General features: G+C 39.5%; 1 protein-coding gene across 2 annotated transcripts in view; it reads right to left on the bottom strand.

Moving 5' to 3' along the window:
* LOC6543479 (dual specificity tyrosine-phosphorylation-regulated kinase 2) overlaps positions 1-21,205 on the bottom strand; it is a 50,694-nt gene that overhangs the window by 16,180 nt on the left and 13,309 nt on the right. For both annotated transcript variants that reach the window (XM_026978498.1, XM_001969487.3), the window contains one exon: positions 16,154-16,200. The gene's annotated coding sequence lies outside the window, so the exon portion shown is untranslated. The remainder of the gene's footprint in view (positions 1-16,153; positions 16,201-21,205) is intronic.

The following is a 21,205-nucleotide window of genomic DNA, read 5'->3' as shown; positions in this document are numbered from 1 at the left end:
TTCCCCGGCGGTATGCCGGAATGCAGGAATTCTAGCAACTCGGCTTTGGAATCGCGATGGCCTCAACGTGTCAATAAGCTGTCCAAAATTGTGTTGGCCAACTTGCCCCGTTGTCGGATTTGATTTATTGAAATGTTTCTTTCGATTTCTTGACGCCTCAAGTGCCGCTTGCCGAATAATCCGTGTCCGTGTGCATACAATATAATATTAAAAGTAAATTCATAATACTCATGATCGCGAACTGGGTAGCAGTACTGGGTCCGCGAAATGAGTCTTGAAGACATCACGTCTAGGGTTTTTATTTTATAGTCTTACAAGCGGCGCATGCATGGAATCGAAAATACTCGAATCTATTGTTCAATCAGATTTTATTGACTTTTCTGCCTTTGGCCCAAAACTGCCAAACAATTTTTGACACTTTGAAGTTTTGGGGGTAAGGAACACATTAAGGGGCTTTGATCTCTGGAGATTCTAAAAACGGATGGGAAAAAACAATGAGGGGAATTTTGAAGTTTCTATAAACAATCACACATTTTGATCAATTGATTGTTAATGGAATTTGATTTTCGAAATAATTTTATAAGCCTATAGCTTAAAAACCATAAATTTGACACCCAGTTTGCTATGTATTTTAAAGTAAACGGAATAACAATTAATCGATTGTGGATATTAAAAGTTTAGAGCCAGAGCACTCGTAAAAGCCAATTTAACATTATTGCCAGTAGTCTGCACAAATGCACTCAAAAAGGTCATGCATGTTTGCCATTCGCATGCCCACCATAATGCGCAACAATTTTCTATACATTTTTTATAGCTCAACGCCAGACATGCATGTTAGGCTCAAATTTTTCAGGTAATTCGCAATGGTTTACATGGAGCTGCTACTTCGATTCGGTTGAATCGGATATTTGGCACACGTGACCCAGATGGGCGTTACTCCATTTAATTATGTGGCACACCAAGAAACGAGAAATACATAAAGCATCATTTGTCAACCGGCAAAATTTCGGTTAACTATTTCCTCGCGTGGCCCAGAAAAGCGAGCCAGCCCACGAAAATAGAAAATAAATACAAAATGCAAAAAGAAAAAAGAAAAAATAAAATAAAATATAATAAAAGAGAGCCTGCTCCCAGCCAGGCGACATGCTATAAACATTTTTGTTCATTTAATTTCGCGCAGACATGAAACATAAGTGAATTTCATTTAGTTTTCATTATTACGCTTATTTCCGTACGCCGAAAGCAGGCCACAAATTGCATGCCACCTAATTTGGTTAGGGCGTCGGAATGCTTTTTCAACCGGGCATTAACCAGCCAACTATCCATGCCCAGGCCCCTAAATGTGACCCCATAAACCATTGACCCACTAACCCCAACCCTAAGTAATGACCCCGGGCGCCAAACGTCAACAAATCCATATAGATTTCAACTGGAGGGAGTCCGCATGGGGAGCGGAAGTGGCAGCGATTCCATTTGGTTGGTCAGTTGGTGTGCGGCGTCACCAGAGGGAAACCACTCGGTGGGCAGTGGTATAGTTGGCTTAGGTTCTACTTTATCTATTTATTAGTTTATAGGATTATATCTTAAAAACAAATTCGAATTTGTTTAGTGTCAATCAAACTTTAACCGAACCCCTTGATAGCTTTTAAAAATTCGAAAGACCTATTCTATTTTCCAACTATGTTCCTTACTGACACCAGAAATTCCTCGTTTTCAACCCGTACAAAAACCAGAGCGGCGGAAAAAAGAGTGCAGCAAGAGATGCCACAAGTTGTGCGCCTGACATATAAACCCTAATACTCCAACACAACGCCAGATGCGAACAATCGGCAACCCCCACTGCGAAGGGCCAACGCGGCGTATGTGTAATGGTGGTCAATGCACTGTTTAAATCGGAAAAGCTCGCCAGCCGTAACCTCCAATCTAGGGGGACCAATGGAAAAGGGCACCGGTTGGTTGGTAGCAAAAGATAAAGGCAAAAAACAATAACCATTATAATAACTTCCGTTCTAGAAACACTTTTGACTGGCTATCGAATGCACAAAGACAAAAGCGTCAAATGGGGGGCTTTTTGGGGACTGCAACTGGAACTGGAACTGGTGCTGGCCAAGTGCAGCGGGTTAACGGATTTTATTGCCCGTGTTTCTGTGCATTATGTTTTATTGGCCCCAACTGTGCGGCACCAGCAATCGTGAAAATCGCTTAAAGTGGCAACTGCCCGCTTTGGGTGGAACAAAGTGGATCGGAGTTGTCGCTTTTGTTGTCGGAAAATGACAATTAGCCGTGTGTTTTCCTCCATTTTCTTTCGACTTGCTCATTTGACAGTCGACTGCATTTCTCTCTTTGCCCGCAAATGCAAATGGGGAATGGAAAATACAAAAGGAATAAGCGCACAAATATAGAGGCATCTGATGTTGATTTTTCGTAGCTCGTCGCGGAAGTCTTCGAATGTAATTCCAGATTGAGTAATAAACATCCAAGTATCTGTGTGTAACAGCTGCAAGCGCATTGCAGATTTTGGTTAATGGGTCTGTCGACATCGAGATGAAAATGCAGGAAGCGGAGTGAAAACTGTTACAATCTGAATCCAAATTAGCCACGGGGGATTATTTGTTTTCGAAATAGAGTTCAAAATGATGAGAGTGAGCCGTAGCAGCGGAGATTGGGGCGGATATCGAGATCCCCAGTAACCTTTCGACTTTGATTGATTGGCAGACGGTGCGGAGTATGGAGAAGGTTTTCCCCACTTTTTGGGCTTGCTGATCCCCAAACATTTTACAAGAAAGTATTTTTCTATTACTAATCTGTTGATTTTCTGTACATTTTCGTAAAACTGTCATAAGTGAACGTCGTTAAATGTATTACAACATAATCACTCAAGCAGTCTAAGTGCTGAGTATGAAATGAAATTACCCGCTTTTATAGCCCAATACAATAATAACTACTAAAATTATGAATTGATAGCACCCAAAAAAAGAATCGTTGGCACTAATTCAATTCTCGTTAATAGTTTGCCCAACCTTGATGTTCATTAACCCTCCAGACCGCCTCAAGTTCAATCGCAAAGCCTCAGGGCAGACCAAAATAAAAAAAAATCGAAAAAAATACATCAACTAATCAAAATGTCACACTTTCCATACAGAAAGCGGAGAAAAATCTGCTGACAGCTGACAAAACCAAAGCAACCGAAACCAAAAAGCAGCAACTACAAACTATGGGTTTTTGTGTGTGTGTAGTTTTGTGGGCGGGGCAGGGGGCAGGGGGCGCTGGCGCTTTACAATGAGCCATGGAATACTCGAGCAATTGCTGGTGGGTACGATGGGTGGTGCAGGGCGGCGGTGATCAGATTACAGCAGACAGGGGCCAGGAAAACGCCGAGCGACGTTGACGACTTGCGACAATTGCCTCAACTTTGGCGTTAATGAACATGAGCACACTTTACCAAAGCGAGACGAGACTTTTTCATGGCCCAAGCCCCTTTCCATTCCATTTCAGGCCTGATTCCAAGACGACATAATGAATTGATGTGGCTGCTGCCATCGCGATGATTATGATGAGATCGAGTCGAGATGGGGAGCATAGACGGCGAAGCACTTCTCGTCCACTACTACTCATGTGAGAGAGGCGAACAAAAAGCATTTTAACATTTAATAATATGAAAATAATTGAAGCAATTACTAAAAGCAACATACACGAGTGACAGAGCGAAGGCACGATCAACACAATTAACCATATTGTAGTTTCTTTATGACCAAGACCGTTTGTTGTTCGAGAATTCTTATATACATAAAGGCAAAAAGAGATCGTCTGTGCACTAAAATCAATAAGTTGAATTCGCTATTAATATTTATACATTAAATATTATATTTTTATCCCTTCCATGTACCTGATGTGCAATCCAATCCACTGATACATTTTCTCGTACCATTCGGTTAATGATATTACCTGTGCCACTTGCTTTTGTGGCCGATTAGTTAACCAGCTCGACTTACCAGCCTGCAAACTAGATCAATTACAGATTTTAGCCCTTTCCCTTCAGTCCCTCAGACCAAATGTTACTGCTTATTGAAAGGGGCAGAAAACTAAACAAAAGAAGTAAGGAAAAAGCAAACCACAGGCAGAAACAATTGACATTTGATTGACTGACAGTCGTTTGTCAGTCTTTTGACAATTAGGCGTCAAAGTGAAATTGCTTTCGATTTCATATGGCGACGGAGACATATGGCCACAATTGCCTTGAAAACTGATTGGGAAATTCTGGGACTGGCCTTGATTGCCGTGGAACTATTTTTAACATAAAACTGTGTTTGGTTTACTATTTTTGCAGCTACCCAAAAAAAAAGTCCGAGGAAAGGCCTGCAGAAATTGGGTCAAAATTCTCCCATTTGGCATGTGAAATAAAATGACAAGAAAGACGACTATCAGAGAAAGAGAAGAAAGAACATTATACATTTGAATATAGAACTAATTGGGGGTTGAGCACAAAAAGACAAAAGTCTTCTTATAAAATTATCAAGTTGGCGGCGATCATCCATCGGCTATCATGATTACCCTCATCTTTTGGGAATGGGATGGGGATTTTTGTGAGCTTAGCTAAAAGTGGGCATTGAACCAGTTTTTTGATTCGCGGACAGGCAGTTCATTACGAAGATAAACACCTCGGCCAAATTTAATAGTATTTATTTGGTTTTCGTCTATTTTTACTGCTAATTTTCACAGTTTGCGCTTTGCCTTATTATATTTTCGAAACGTACATAACATACATGTATAAGACACATATTTGCCGGATGACAAACAACATTGTACGAGTATCGTGTGTGTCGGCTTTTGTTTATAATGCCAAATTTAGAGGTTCACTGAACTATACCGCTTGTCGCGTGGTCGCAAAAGAGGGGTAATTAGTGATGGCATCTGGTCTGAGTTCCCCCGTCCGCCGATCGATCCAACTAGGTTTTTCACAGAATCCAACTGAGTGCTGGTGCTCACAAATAATTGATACACATCTTGTTCGGCTTCGAAGACATCGATTACGTGCAGAGCATCTGTAACGAGCTCTCAGTCAAAGTAGAAACCACAAATTGCATGGCTTGCACACTAAACCCATTCACTGCACATATAGAGTGGTGGGTGGTTTTCCACTCGGGTGGAAAAACAGTTTCTCGAGTGCTGTTGCACCTGGGCCGAGGAAAAACTATTTGGGGAGTGTTTTTTATTGCACTCTTCAAGGCACCTGGTGTGCTAAGCTTATGTGCTCAAATATTCAGGGACAAAATAAAAACGCTTTTAGGGAATTTTATTTTAAGCATCCCGAATCCATTGTGTTTGATACCTTTTTTGCGCACACAACGTGGCTTGTGAGTTTGCGGCCATAAAAATGCGCTTTTATATCGCGGTTTTATGGCTAAAATTTATTTAAATCTGGACCGTTTCGAGAGTTTTTCGTTGAGGCTGGGCAAGGTTTATTTTTATGCAACAGCCAAGAGAACAGGCGAATTTCTTTGTTTACTTTTCGTGTGCGAGGAGAATCATTAAAAACTTGACCCAGTTTTTCGGGTGACTCAAGCTCGTGCCAATATTTCTTGAACTTTGCTACGGCTATTTCTGTTGCATAACTCGCACCTGGCGTGCACCGATAACGATTGAAATTCCGATTCCAATTCCTATTCCGATGACCAGCCACCAAACTCCAGCTTAAAAACCCCAACTCAGATTTTTCCTTTGTTTCTGATTTGTTTGCCAGCCAAGGCTGAAGCAAATCCATTCACTCGCCTTAGTCAGCAACGACTTTGCAGTTTCAGTTGCAGTTTGGGTTTCAGTTATTCGTCCATCTTACATCTTTCGAACAATGAAAAATTGGCAATCGTCATGAAACCGTAGCATTAAAAAAGCAAAAAAAGAAGTACCAAACAATTCGCGAAGCGCAAAGCAATTAGACATGCAATTCTCGAAAGTACAAGTAATGTCAAAGTTGTAATTAAAACACGTCCGTAAAGCTGTTCAAATGTTTGAGCAGATCATGGCCGTGGGGCAACTAAAAAATAAATATAATAATAGCCTGGCGCGGTCCTAAATGGTTTAGCTTCAATTGTTACTGTTATGGCACTCGAGATGAGCTCCGTTATATAACTCCCGAAAGTGACATATTATGCATGCAAACTATTCATTCCATTTAGGCTGAAGTCAACCCATATATCACTCTTAGCGCCGGACTACTCAACGCAGTGCAGCATCATCAGAAAACCACAGCACCGACAAAGTCAACAGAAGAAATATGAGAAAACTCGTAAATAAGAAATGTCACAAAATTTCCATTTGAAAGGTTTTCTTTGGCATCGGAAAAAACAGTCGAAATGTGGAAGTATAAACACAAGAGCGGGCTAAAAGTCAAGGTCTGTCAACTCTTCATCGCTGGAACATTTAAAGCGGAATAAATAAAGTACAAGACAGACCAATGAAAAGCCGAACGAAAATGGAAAGTAAATGAGTCGGAAAATGCGCGCCAGGCAGTATTTCAATAAAACCCAAATTTCCACAGCGGAAAGTGTAAGTTAAAGGTCTGAATATTGATTGGGATGGGGGCGAAACACTTAATGAGCGTCAATGGCTGTCAAAACTATTTGCGAAATTTCATTAAGAAGTTGTCAATCAGCCGAGGAGAAAACATTTGGCAAGCTGTTTTTAAATCTGCCAAAGTTTTGCTAATTGTACTTGGAGGGGTAGGGTAATGCCGCTAAAATCCCTAACAAGTTGCTGGCCAAAGACGTAGACCTGAACTCCTGGGGTCCGAAACTTGCTAAACTGGCTTCGGAGGCTTTGGCTTCTTTCACATGGTCTTCGATGCAGGTTTTTGAAGATCATGGTCCAGCGAGCTAACAACTTGTTGTTACTCTTGTTGTTGTCGCCAAACGCATGCCCCACGATTGTTGTTGTTGTTGCTGCTGTTGTTATTGTTGTTGCAAATGTTGGCGTTGCACTTAAGTGGCTAAAGATTTTTAAGGTTAATGCACTTGAGTTCGTTGTCGCTTCTTTGCTGACCAAACTTGGTTGCCCGGTTGTTGTGTTTGGTGTTACTACTATGACTGCAACTCCTTTCGTGATCTTGTCGCAATTTACATTTTCATGCTCCAATAAATGCGTATATAATAATTATCCGTTAGGCTCTGCACATAAATTGCCATCAATTTGCGTTTGGATCTTGTTTTTATGTTTTCTCTCATGCTCATTTTTCGCGGCTTTTGATTTTGACAAATATTACGCATACGCAACGTTAACCGATGGGACACACGCCTCATGCAATACGCCACTTTCACTTGCTCACATTGCATGGTTAATTTAGGAGACAGATTATTCAACTGACTAATTTGTTATGAAAAAGTGTGAAACGGCGGTCCGTATGCAACGAACAAATTTACTTATTCCCAATAATTCGTAGTTAAATATTTTATTAGAGATTTTGTCTCAGCCAATTTCTTATGAAATTAAAACTTGTTATATTTTTTTCAAATTTAGCAAAATAACGATTTGTATGAATTTGTTTTGCATTAATTTTGCATCACATTTTTTTTATATATTCATACAAAATCGAACGTTGAAAACCACCGAAACGTGATTTTATATGCATATAAAACTATTTCTGATTTCTGTGGTCAAATGGGTCAGTGCTGTCAGCAACCACTTGATTTGGGTCAAATGTGCCCACAGAATATTAAGCAAAACGTTTTTTTCGGCAAAGGAAGAAGGAAAAAAGAATAAAAATTATTATTACCATTCGCAAGGCAATAAAAAAACACAAGACATCGTAGAAACCAGAGAGGAAGTTGTTAATTAATACTCAAGACAGAGAGCTGGAAAAACTTCTGCGGAGCTCCGTTGCTCAGAGCCGGCAAGTCGGGTTTTTTAATTAAAAACTGGAACCGCATGGCTCTATGTTTTCTTTTTTGTAGTTTTTGTGGCCACAATTCTCATTTTTATGCACGGGTAATTTGGTTACATTCGAGCTACTCCACCAAGGGTTATCTTCGAATTTCTTGGGGATGCTAAGTAGCGAATTAATGGGGCATTGTCAGGCCCTTGGTTGGGTGAAAATGGCTGGGTAAGTATCTTTTGGGGGCACGTGTAACCTGAAAAGTTTCTACATTCGTGAGTTTTAATTGTTTTCGAACTTACAGAATTCCTACAGTTTAATCACACGTTTTTATCACCCTTTTGCTTACCTGGAATGAAAAGATAATACAAATTTATATTAGTTATATTTCAATTAAGTTATAACTTAAAAAAAACATTTTAAAACACAGAGCTACTTTCTTCCTACTGAAAGGAATTTGTCATAGAAATCATTAGGAAGTAACTTTGCTTGCTACTTTCTATTGATTTCCCCATTCTGATATAGAGTTCCGCCCATTTCCTGTTCGGCTGCATCTTTTATCTCGAAACTGTCTCCCTGCTGCCGTCTATAAGTTGGCTATCTGTCTGGCCGCATAACTTGAGAAAACATCCAAGAAACTAAACAGAGCGTACTGCCGGCATTTTAAGGGCACCCAGGGTCGACACGGCTATTTTTAAGTACCTGTGCGTATTTCTGCCCAAATTGCATAGTTTTTTTGCTTTGTGTTCCTTTTGGCATGCAATAAATTTGTGTTTTCTGGTCACTTGCAAAAAGAAACGCACTGACAGCTGTCAGTGTCTGTATCGCGCCGTCGAAAAAGTATCTTAACGATACTCAGCGAGACTGCGAGATTCGCACTAGCTTTAGTTGATTTCCCTGCTGTGCATCCGCTACAAATCAAACTGCAACTTTCCAGTGATTGCGACAAATGTTTTCACTTTTCATTTCCAAACTAACAACCAGCGCATTTGACAGCCACGCCCATTTCCTCGGTAATTCAACTCCAATTGATTGATTGATTCACTGGCGCGAGGTAATCAATTAAATATTAACTGCCATTGTCAATCAGTCCGTCTTACATCACTGCATTAATTACCAAGACGAGCCGTGACTTTAATCAATCCTGAAATTGCATCAGTTTGAGCCAAGTCAACGAACCAAGAGCCAACTCAACCCAATTTCCCATCAATTGCCGCCAGTTTCTTTTACATTTTTCATTTTCTTGTTGTCATAACAACAAAAGCAGCTCTTTAATGTATAATACACAAGATCGAGTTAGAGAAACAAAAGCAAAACCAAAAAAAAATTGAAAAAAGTGGAAGCTTTTGATTTAACCACTGCCTGCAGCCCCAGCCATGGCCAATCAATTTTTCTGTTTTTGTTTTTATTACTGCTGCTGACCATTGACCAGCACCTCGACATCATCGATTCCAAGTCGCGGCGTAATCATAGTGGAGCAGAGCCAAAATCCAGTCCCATCCTATTCCGTCCACTCGACTCGACTCCACTCAACTCCACTCCAAGACCAAGACCAAGACCTAAACCAAGTCCAAGTCGAACAAGGAGCTCGCTTCATTATGCCAGCAGCAGACATTTTTTCCAGTCCGTGTTGCAGCCAACAGTTTTCATGTTGTCGCTGCTCCGATCATTGGCAATCATTGAATCATTCCGCCCTTTCCCCCGATCCTCCGCTCCTCCCAAAGAGCCCATCTATCTATCTATCTTATAAGCCATCTATCTGAACGCCTGCTTTCGTTCGATTCACTGGCTCTGACCTACGATAAGTTTCGCTATGCGCCTGATTATACTCGTAAAACTTTCGTATCTCCAGCCAGGGCATGCATAATTGTCTGCTCCGGCATTTTGGATAGCATCTGAGGTCTTGTTTGCCTATAAACCTTTTCATTTGGGTCGTTGGGGTTGAAACGGGTTTAGATATGGCTGCATTGCTGGAGCACAGCGTACATTTTAGATTTGTGATTGCAATTAGATGCAAATGTGGGCGGAGGGCGGAATATGGTCACTGAGCTCTTAGGTTAGGTTTTCTTAATAAATTGGAAAATCTACCAGGACTCATTTCCTAAATGCAGTACAGCAAAACAATGACCCATTCCTTTTTGTTAACTTAAAATGGAATTAATGTTCCATTTTAGATTTCTCAACAGTTTTATACCACAGCAATTAGCCCATTTAAAAACCGCCACCTGTTAACCACAAGCAAATATTTCTCAATAATCAGAATAAATTGCTTCAGCACAATTGGAATTCAATCGGAAGAATCTTCTGCATTGACTAAGAGCAGAGGCATCTGAATAGGTATAAATAGATACAGATCACGGACGGACTCGATTTTTCAGGGGAAATTAGTTAGAAATTAGTAAACAGCAGGGAGACGTGGGGCTACCTGATGTCTAAGTAAATAAATACAGCAGTGGCAAAAGCAGCAGGAAAGAGTTAGGACCGTGCGGGTCCACCAAAAGATCGGCATTTCGAGCCCCACACATAAACTTTGTAAGCCAGACGCCACCGAGACCGACCCAGTGACCAAGATATATGCTGGTCCAGAGAGGATGAGGCTAAAAACGAGGCGGAGAAAGGAATCCACATTCCCCGCGGTGTTAAGAATTTATGAGAATTTTCGTTTGTGCCCCACGAACACGTAATTCGACGATAATGAACGATGATCGGTCATAACAGGAGGAGGAGGAGATCTACAATCTAGAACGTGCGATTAATGGGAACAGTTGGCTGGGTGCTGTGGTGCTGTGGCGCCCCCTGGCGTTCAAATTGTCATTGCATTGAAAATGAAAAGCGCCTGCGCGAACGAGTTTCGGTTTTTCCACAGTTTTCCTGACTGCCAGCCGCCGGTTTTGTTTTGCTTTCCTATTTTCGCAGTGAAATCGATATAGTCGATGTGTGCACGTTTTATAATTTTCCCAGTGAAATTTTCTTGATGTTGTATAGATGCATCTTCGAACTGCTAATATTGCTTTTTGTATCTTTTTAGTTTGCTTTGGTTTCTATTCGCTAATTAGCGCTTTTTTCTGTCTATTTGAACTGCTTTCCAATTGAAAATATTTTTTTTTTTCATCAAACGAAACAATTTTCACGCGCCAATTCCTGGCATTGTTTAAACGGCACGTAAGTAAAAAGTTTTATATTTTTAGAAACTAAATGGGAACAGAAACACTCAACACTTAAGAGGATTTAAGAGTTTTCATAGGAGTCTCCTAAAACTACTGGTAAAATACAAGTAATTTCGATTGACAGCCCTCCAATTGATCGTCAGTTCAAAAATGTAAAAGAAAATCAATGTCCAAGCAGTTAATATTTTAAATAGCTCTTCTCATACTTTAGTACCCCAGTAAACATTTTTAACAACTTCACTTTCCATTGGCACTTCAAATTGATTCAAATCAACGACTTCCTTGGGGTCAGTGCTGCCGTATGGTTTCTTCATTTCTCCGAAAATGAAGACAACACTTCCATCTATCAGCAGTAGTCAAGTTGTAAATTTTCAACAAATTTGTCAAAAATGCCATTAAGTTGCTTAAGGGGCTCGTAACACATTTGCATTCAAAAAGAACTTAAACAGCATGTGGGTCAAAAAAAAAAAAGAGAGTCTCGCAGGGCCCACACACAGCAACAGTCGAAGCAGAAACATAAACAAAACCGCCGCCAATTTATGACACTCCACAAAACACTGACAAAAAAGATTTCGAAATGCAGGGGGAGAACCCCCTCAAACTAATTGCATTTCCGGTCGGATTTTGGGGCGGGAGAACTTCCACAAAACGCATAAATTAACAACAAGCACAACTTCCGATAGACAATAGAACAAAATAACATGGAATAAAATGGAACAAATGAAGCATAAGAGAAATAACAATCAAACAGGGGAAAAGCCATTCAAATTCTATTCATCCCAAAGTGGAACCAGGGACTTCTATTTGGAACGAATTCCAGCCAACTCGAGGGGAGTTGTCAGAGCCGTTCAGGCTTGACGAGCGGAGTTTTGACTGCAGTTCTGCCCCCTCAGTTTCGACACTAAGTGACCACCAGAACAGTGGCGTACGTGGTAGGAAAACTAAGGGGGGCCTTTGCTTTCCCCAATCTAATTTTGATTGTGTCAGGTTGTTACTTTGACTGGAAGTACACTTATTTTAAAAATATTTTGTTGATAAAAAAAATGTTTACTTAATATACACATATATTCATGTATATATTTTTTTAACTTTGTTGTATTCCACTCTCTACTTTTCTTAGTATTATTTAAGCGATCTTTCAAATATGTTTGGTCAAAAGTTAAATCCCCCTTAGCGCGTCAGAACTCTGGATATCGCACATGCTGCACAACTCCATGGGATCCGAAAGCAAGGGGAATGTTAATTAGTTCTGCTTTAGCTTGTTTATGCTGTTGTCTGTAGTTTATGTTGCTTAATTTTAATGCGCAGTGTAATTACATTCCTGACCAGCGTTGGACCCCGAACAGCTGTGCCACAAAACTCCTTCACAGCAATAAAAAGAAGGCGAGAATATTAAACTGTAGACCATTTATTATAGCCCTTCTATGCTACTCAACGACATCCAGAACGGATGCTCCACAATAATAGCACCGGAGTATTCCAACGGTTTTCTAGCTAAAATCCATAAAACGAGGAATACTTTCGAGTTTGAGTTCAGAGTCATTAGAAGTTGCTGAAGCGTATAAAAATTTGAAATTTGCATAAATTATAAATTGTAATTGACGAGGAAAGGAATAAAGATTCATTAAGATTCGGCTATATGAGCAGTGAGCGCAGTTGCATGCATCAAGGTTTATACAGTTTGGAAATAGCGATTTTAAGACTATTCAATAAATAATTTAATGCTCAGCCGTCGAGAGAATGTCAATGCTGTTAACAAAAACACTTGATACTACACTTGTTTTATTAATAAAAAATAAGCAGTAAAGCTTATTATTAATTCAGCTTGCTCTGCGCCTTTTGTCTGCAAACACTTGATAGCATGTAGCGTTACTTTTTCCTGCCTTGATTTGCAATTTCCTGCTTATTATTCAAACAATAATAATAAACAAACATAAGTTTATTGCAATAAAAAATCAAGCATTTAGCTGTGTGTTTTTATGTGTTTTTTAACTAGTCATGACTTCAGAATGGAAAGCCTTGACCAATTGACAGCCAAGTATACCTTCGCTTGCAATCGCAACGTCATTTTGCAGCTATTAGCTAACAATTTGATGCATGCAAAAGGTATACATCTCGATTTATTTATAGTTGGTGCCTCCGCCTTATCTAATCCAACCCAGTGACGCTCATTCTCATCTGTTCTATATAGAATTACGCGTGGCACATTCTCAGCATCGGCCAACGGATTTCGTAATCTTCTGGCAAAAGTGGGTTGATTTGGGTTGGTTACGATTTTGCCTTCTGCCTTCTGCTTTTTGCTTAGTGTGTCAGTCTAAATATATATTCGTTCATTGTTTCGCTGCATTTCAATTGTGCATTTCATTTGGGCACTACAATCTCAAGAGATCTATGCCAATTGATTTGGAGACGGACGGGCAGGTGGGAGCCAGAGCCAAACGTCGAACTGTTTTAACAAATGCGCTTATAGCGCTTCAGATCGTCCCATGTGGATTCGCACTAATTTGTGGGAATGAAATGTTTGTGATTTTTTGGTTTGATTTCGGCGTTAAAAAAACAGCAAAATACACAGCTCTTTTTATAAATGCAAGTTCATTACGTAACGATATGTAAGCAAAATGCACTTGCTCAGAAGCAGAAGCTCTCCTATCTTCTTCATTTAACTGCTGATATTAACGAATAGAGCATCTCAGCTTCGTTATCTCGGCATTCAGCGCAATGACGAGCTTCCATGTGATATCTTCAGCTTAATTGTTGCTACGTGTAGTTTTTGAGAAAAATGTTTGTTGTCTTGGGGTAATTGTTGCTTATTTGCCTGCATGCTTGCCTGCCAGTCGTCTGATCATTTGACCGATCCGTTGCGCTTGGCTGTTGTATAATGTCAATTACTTGTGATTTACGACAGTTTAATGATAGACGGCGATACTCATAGGTTGCATGCGTTGAGGGTTTCGAAGGAGAAGAAGGACGTGGGGCAGTGCCGAATCGCACTCACATAATAGTTGCTACATGATGCGAGCTTAGCATGTGATGGATGCGATATTTCAGCGCTGCGTTCTTGTGCCCAGTGTTGCATGTAATTGGCTCATAAAACTTTGCCAAACGAAAAATAGTGGTAGATAGCCTTTGATGGACACAGGGAACCGCAACTACTTCCATAAGGGCAAATCGATTACGTGGCCAAGCTCACTTATGTAGATGTCAACAACTTTCCTCATCACTTAAGTGTCGAAGAGCGTGTGTGACGTAAGAAAGTTAGATGAACCTGAACTGAGTCTGCACATGAATATGCACCGATGGCTCATTATTGGATTATTCATGAGACCAGTCAAGAACTTTAGGTGTTGGTGGCTCTTTCAGTCGCACTAAATAACAATTAGCCGAATAAGGGTAGAGCTTTTTGTTAAATTTTTCATTTCTTAGCTCGGCTGAGTCACCGTTTTGGATAACGAGTTTTTGAAGAGGGGGCGCCAAAATTTCACTTTGAGATGCTGACGAGATTTAATCGGCAGACCAGAGTCGATAAATAAAGCGAAACTTTAAAGCCACTAATCGAGTGGAAAATTGAATGGCAGTTAATTATATACATTATAAAAGATTGTACGAACTATTAATTTTTTGCAATATAAAACGCGTACTAATAATCGTTAACTTATAAAGATACCGAAGCTATCTTTTGTATAGAAAGCCATCATCATAAACTCATAAATTAATATAAACGAAATTTGATATTGGTCATATAAAAAAACTGACAATTTAGCCAAGACAATATGCGGAAAATCTTTGATAAGATAAACAATATATTGTTAAACTTCGAGTAAGCGACTTCATTTACTGAGATAGCTCCACTATGAGTAAGCAGGTTCTGTTTTAAGTTTTGCAAGGTAAAACACCTTGTTCATTTTTCTACGTTGTGTTTCTATAGATTCCTGTTTTGGGCTCTGAGCTGAGAGGCTGAAACCACCGAAAGGGAAACGAACTCATTGAAATTCTTGTCAGGTTAAACGCGCGGATTGTGTGGAATAACAAAAGAAACACATCACACCCATCTGTGGATAGAACAAAATAGAGAGGGGCTGTCAGAAGGATAGACGTCAGTTCATAGAAGCTATATGCAGACCCACGCCTCCCACTTTTCCCGCCCACTTGACGCTTTCCCTGCTTTCCGTTTAAGGCACCGCCGCCACTAAGTCCATCAGAAAGTTATTTTCCAACTGGCTTGTCAGTAGGCTACTAATAATAGCAAAATATGGCCAAAGTGTTGAGCTCCAAATGCAGAAAAGTTTTAATTAGAAAAAAAAGTATTCTAGTATAATAAAGAGAATAACTTTTCGCATAAACCTTAAAGCTCTCGCAATGGGTGGGAGTGTGGGTTTAAAATGCCAAGGACCTGGGACAAAAGATGGGTTTTGTGGAAAGTATCTGCCAGTTGACAGACAATAAAGTTGACACATATCGGAGTGCATTCATTGTTTTTATCACATACAGGAAGCCGGGAAAACTCGACACGGGGTTAATAAACTCCCTAGCAAAAAGCTTCTGTCAACTAGTGAGTGCACTGATTTGTAATTGTTTTCTGTTTTACTCGTATTATTATTATTATTCGCTTTCCATCTACGTTTCATGTATTTATCAAGCCGCAAAGTTACTGGCTGATTAGAGAGTCGCGTCGCGATGTCGTTGCCACTTGGAAGTGGGTCACCGATTTGTTGACTCCGAAGAGGCGAGGCGGCACTATAAAAGTATCTCTGCGGCACATATTGATAAAGGCAGTTGGCAGTTGCACTTTAGGTTGCATTATGCATTCGTTGTTGGACCTATAATGGAATTTACGATATTCCTGGGTGTGCTGATTCCATATCAATCGTTTTTTCGTAGCACTAGGTTAGTAGAGCAAATGTGGCAGAGGTATGTGCCTTGATAAGGTTTTGATTTTGAATGGGGCTAATGGCAGATTATTGACTCGGCGACCAATGACCCATGTGGGGAATTTCAAAACAACCGCTTGCGCAAGAACTTTATTAGCCATTTGATATGCTTCGCAACAAAATTCAATTAATTACTTTTGTGTTCCCTTTCAGGCAACATGACACTCCAGTCAGACTGGCAAAGTTCAACTCACCTTGTCCAAAACAAAAAGGTTTACTCTTGCGCAAGAGTCCAAGACGTCTGCAAAAAGAAGGAGGAAAAGCACACAGGTTAGATAAATGCCAGACAGAATTACCAATCAAATAAAAATAATTATTAATTACAACCATCGAGACAACTTGTTCTAGCCAGGCTATTACAATTAATCAAACTTGCTGCGATACAACGCAATGCCATGTAGGAGATAATAAATTGTGGTACTTATTCTACCTGAACCACATAAACAAAGTGCCAGCAACAACCACCGACTACTGGTACACCCACCACCACCGACCAAGCAAAACTTGTCAACTGTAACGCAAGACAATCAACGGAAAAATGCATAAATTAATATAGAGATAAACAAGGGAAAAGGAGTTCATAATATCGAGTGCGATGACGAGCCATGTAACTACTGCAAATTGTCATGAAAGTCAGGGTTATTAACGGGGAAGCACATGTGCGTAGAGAAGCAGGGAGTTTCATGCTAAAGCCAGACTAATTTCATGCTCAGTGGCGCAGTGTCTTTTGAAATGGATAGAGGTTGGGGGCACAGACAGAAAAAGTAACTTGGCCCCAAAGTGGTTACATGATATCGCAACAATCACAACTTGTCGAGGACAGACAGGATTTCGCAAACTGATGACAAAGTTGGCCAACTTTGTACCAGTCAACTTGGTTGGAAAAGAAGGAGAACGTAACTATTTGAGTAAGCTGAAAGGCAGTGATAAACCAAAGACACTAGAATAATACGTAAAAAATAGTCTGAAATTTTCAAAAAAGGATGAAAAACAGGACAGATTTTGATTCATACGTTTGATTCATACGTTGCCATTGTGCCAATGCGTTTCAAATACGTTTCGGCCATTTTATAGGCTTTATTTAAGATAATTTACTTTGTGCAAGTAACACATACACTACACACATGCATGCACACATTCATGCATACATACATACATGCATACATACATACATACATACATACATACATACATACATACATACATACATACATACATACATACATACATACATACATACATACATACGTACATACATACATACATACATACATACATACATACATACATACATACATACATACATACATACATACATACATACATACATACATACATACATACATAGATGCATACATACATACATACATACATACATACATACATACATACATACATACATACATACATACATACATACATACATACATACATACATTTGCACATATGCACATACATACATTTGCACATATGCACATACATACATACACCGGAACATACACCGGTACATACACTACACATACACTACACTCACTGCTCGACCGGTAAGAGAGATGACTTGAACTATTTTGCACCTCTAAATTAGCATACATGCCTTACAGTCTTCGCTAGAACTAGTTGGGAATTATAGGGCTACAAGACAATATTTTTCCTATGCAATTATTAAAAGCGGCAATAACTATGTGTTCCGACAGTAAGTTAAACATTATTCAGGCTTTAATTAAGACAATTTTTACTACTTAGTGCACGTAACACATACACTACATACATACATACATACATACATATATACATACATACATACATCCATACATACATACGTACATACATACATACACACATACATACATACATACATACATACTAAACAAAAATCTATATATAAATCTGGCAATCGAGTACAGAGTACTCGTTAGTAAAAAGTAAAAACTCGAATTTTGGATTGCCTTAATACGATAATTATTTAATTACATCATAGAAATAGTAATAGGTGAATAAATGTACATAATAATACCGAATTATTTTAATATTACTTTATTATAATAATTACTTTATACTAGAAAATATGTCGTTAGAGTATTCAGCCTGCGACGTGGAAAATATATTTGATCTTAGTGATTACTGCCGCCACCAAAAAAGTAGCTGCATAGTGCAAAACCAATGTATGGCCGTTACGCATCTTATTATTCTAGTGTCTCTGGATAAACCAAGTGGGGAATAAACAATTTTAATTTAAATTTTTCAAATCTTGAGGGAAACACAATAAAATAACTAACTTAATTAACTTTATATATGCACAAAAGCTTTGGTGTGTGAAACCTAAACTAGCATACAAAAGACCCCTATCAAATTGCCTGTTTCATATACTCAATAACAATTTCTTACGCTTTATCGCTTATATTACTCACACTAGATCTTTCTCCCTTTCCCAGCTGTAACCTCAAGTTCATTAGCACCCATAGAGCCCCTCCTATTGAACTAAACTCGCGTAGTAACTACAAAAAATTGCCAATCAACTTCCAGCGATTGTCGTTGTCGTTGTCCTCGTCGTTGTCGTTGTCGTTCGTTGGCCCCAAAAAGGCGGACTAACCACCGACTATCCCACACCACCCACAATCCACCCTGGTGTAACAGCTGATGACACGCACTTTGCGTGTTTATTTAATAAATAAAAATTTGCATAAATTTGCCAATGTGAGCGAACGAATTGCAGAGGCGCTGTTGACATTTCTCCCGCATTTGTGGAGCGTTGACGCCAAGTCGAATAGAAATGCAAACAAATTTATTCTGCCGTAATTTGAGGCCTTGCGCAAAAAATGGATTTATTGTGCTAGAAAATCACAGAACAAAAGAATGCTATTATAAACGCAAAATGGTTATATTTATGGGCACCTAAAATTACGTAAAGCTTAGCTCAAGATTAATATCAAACGACAATCCGTTTGGATTTATGATGATCTGTCATTTTGGATACGCTTAGACATGAGTAAAGAATTAAAATAGAATAGAAACGATTACTTTTAGCTAATAGTAAACACCCTTAGTTGTATTTCAATTATAGTCCCATAAATTTGCAGTAATCCTTACCAAATAATTCTCAGACCATATGACTCAATCCTAAAAGCATTGGCACATGTGTACATTATGTATTAATCTTTCTCGGCTTAGTGGAGCACTTCCCACAATCCATTAGCCCCATCAGCGGTCTGTTCTTAAGCCGTGTCTTGGATCGCCTTGAACCCAGCAGCCAAGCCCCAAGTCTTATGTCAGCTCAAGTTACTTCGCAGCCAGCTACTCATCTTGTAAGCGATCAATCTCCAACTGCTTTGCATCGTAACTCAGGCGAACTAATAACCCGCCATCAGATTTCTGGGCGCCCCGCTAAAGTGTAACTAATATGCGATCTTCGCGATGGCTAGACCGTAGTGCCTTTTGATTAATGGATGCCGCTACTGTTTCTAGTGTAGGGCAAGGGGGAGCGGTTTAGATTTACAAAAGCATAGAGCATAGAAATTTATGCGCGTTTTGATTCGAGACGCACGACGATCGCAACGGATCAAATCTCAAAACAAAGAGAAGAGCCAGGGGCGCAAACTACAAAATTATAGAAGATCGAGTTCTCGATCGCGATCGCGATCGCATTCTCGTTCAGTGTGGGCTTTCATTTGTCTATGGAGTTAATCGACTTTAAGTGATTGGCTAGTGTGTGTGTGCCTTAAATGGCCAATCTTCAGTGCTGAGCTAAATCATTTATCTTCCCCTCGGTGATTAAACTTAGGAGCAAGCTGGTTTCCTTTCCTTTGCGCTGCCCGAACTTAAGCCACAATTAGCGACAATCATTTTTCATTTGTCAGCAATCAGATAGTGGAGTCATACAACAAATATTACTGGTTATCTGGTCATTATCTCGGTCTCAATGTCAAGTCAAGCCGGACTGAGCTACTTCACAAATCGTAGTTCTGTTTGCCCAATTCTCAGTGCAATTTTGTATCTTACAGATACACATAATAACTGGGCTCTTGCAGTCTTGTGAAATATTCGCTATTATATAACGGGTTTCACTCTTTTGTTTCTCGTTGTTGCTCGCACCGGAATAATTATGCCAAATATTCAAATAAATTATCAACTAGAACAATTGACGGGGCGGAGAACTCGAAACGAGGGGAGGCTGAACAGCTGCACAGTAGCAGCGATTTCCAGCTTTTGTTATTCACATTGTTGCACAAAAGTTTTACATGATAATAAATTTAAGTGCGAGGGAGTGAGATAGTGCTAGAAATGTGGGGCTATTCTCCTGTTCTTTCTTTCCTTCTACAGGCTTTCTGAGTGGGCCACAGATGAGGCCATTGTCTGTTGCTTGGCTTACAATAAAGTTGGACTATGCATTTTGCAGGGTGTCGGCTTGTCAAATGACAAAGGCGCCAGAAATGTTCTTATAAATGAGATTATAGAGGCACGCAGAATGAATGAACTAATTTGATTCTAATGGGTAAGTATAAATAAAATGTGCTATATTAGAACATAATAAATTTAAAAAAAAATTAATTGGTATAAATGGTAAAAGCTCTATATATATTTTTTTAATACTTTTCCAAAAATGCTTCTGTACGTCTCCCATGCATAAAAAACCAGAAACCTCTTTAAAGATGATTAAGCCATGCCCATTTCCGGACAAAATGTTATGCATATTGAAAAGCCTTCGAGACACGATATTAGCGTGAATAATTATTCATATTCATTATGGCCATTTGCTACAGTGCTGGTGAGTGGAATAGTTTACACTTGTCTAGTTTGGTTTTGTGTTGTCTTTCGCTCATTTTCCCCTTATGGCTCGGAATTTTTCCGACGGAGGCCAAAAAAGAAAATGCAGCGCGTACAAATGCAAATGCCTGGCGAATGCCAAACAGTCGCCTTGGCTCTGGAGGTGTTTTCTTGGCACTTGATTAAAATGCAGCGACTGCGTTTCGATGGCCATAAGTGCCACTGTGAACTGCAATCTATGGGCGTTGCACATGTGATAATTCTTGATCCGGGAATTTGCGGAAGTTTAGTTTTACTTAAGGAACAGCTGTACTCAGGGTGCGGTCTGGGAACTCTATCTATCCGATCCCCTCTCCTTGGTTTCCCTGCCTTTTGTTGTTTGCCGACCAGCTGACATATCAAATATTTAATTATCGCATGTTTTACCTTAAAATTTATTCTTTTGCGGTTTGTTTATATATGTGCTTATATGCTTTTTATGAGCG

Source organism: Drosophila erecta, unplaced genomic scaffold, assembly GCF_003286155.1.
Source record: "Drosophila erecta strain 14021-0224.00,06,07 unplaced genomic scaffold, DereRS2 tig00000055-arrow-pilon, whole genome shotgun sequence".
Classification (NCBI taxonomy): domain Eukaryota; kingdom Metazoa; phylum Arthropoda; class Insecta; order Diptera; family Drosophilidae; genus Drosophila; species Drosophila erecta.
Note: the sequence above shows the minus strand (reverse complement) of the source record. Positions and strands in the feature narration are given on the sequence as shown.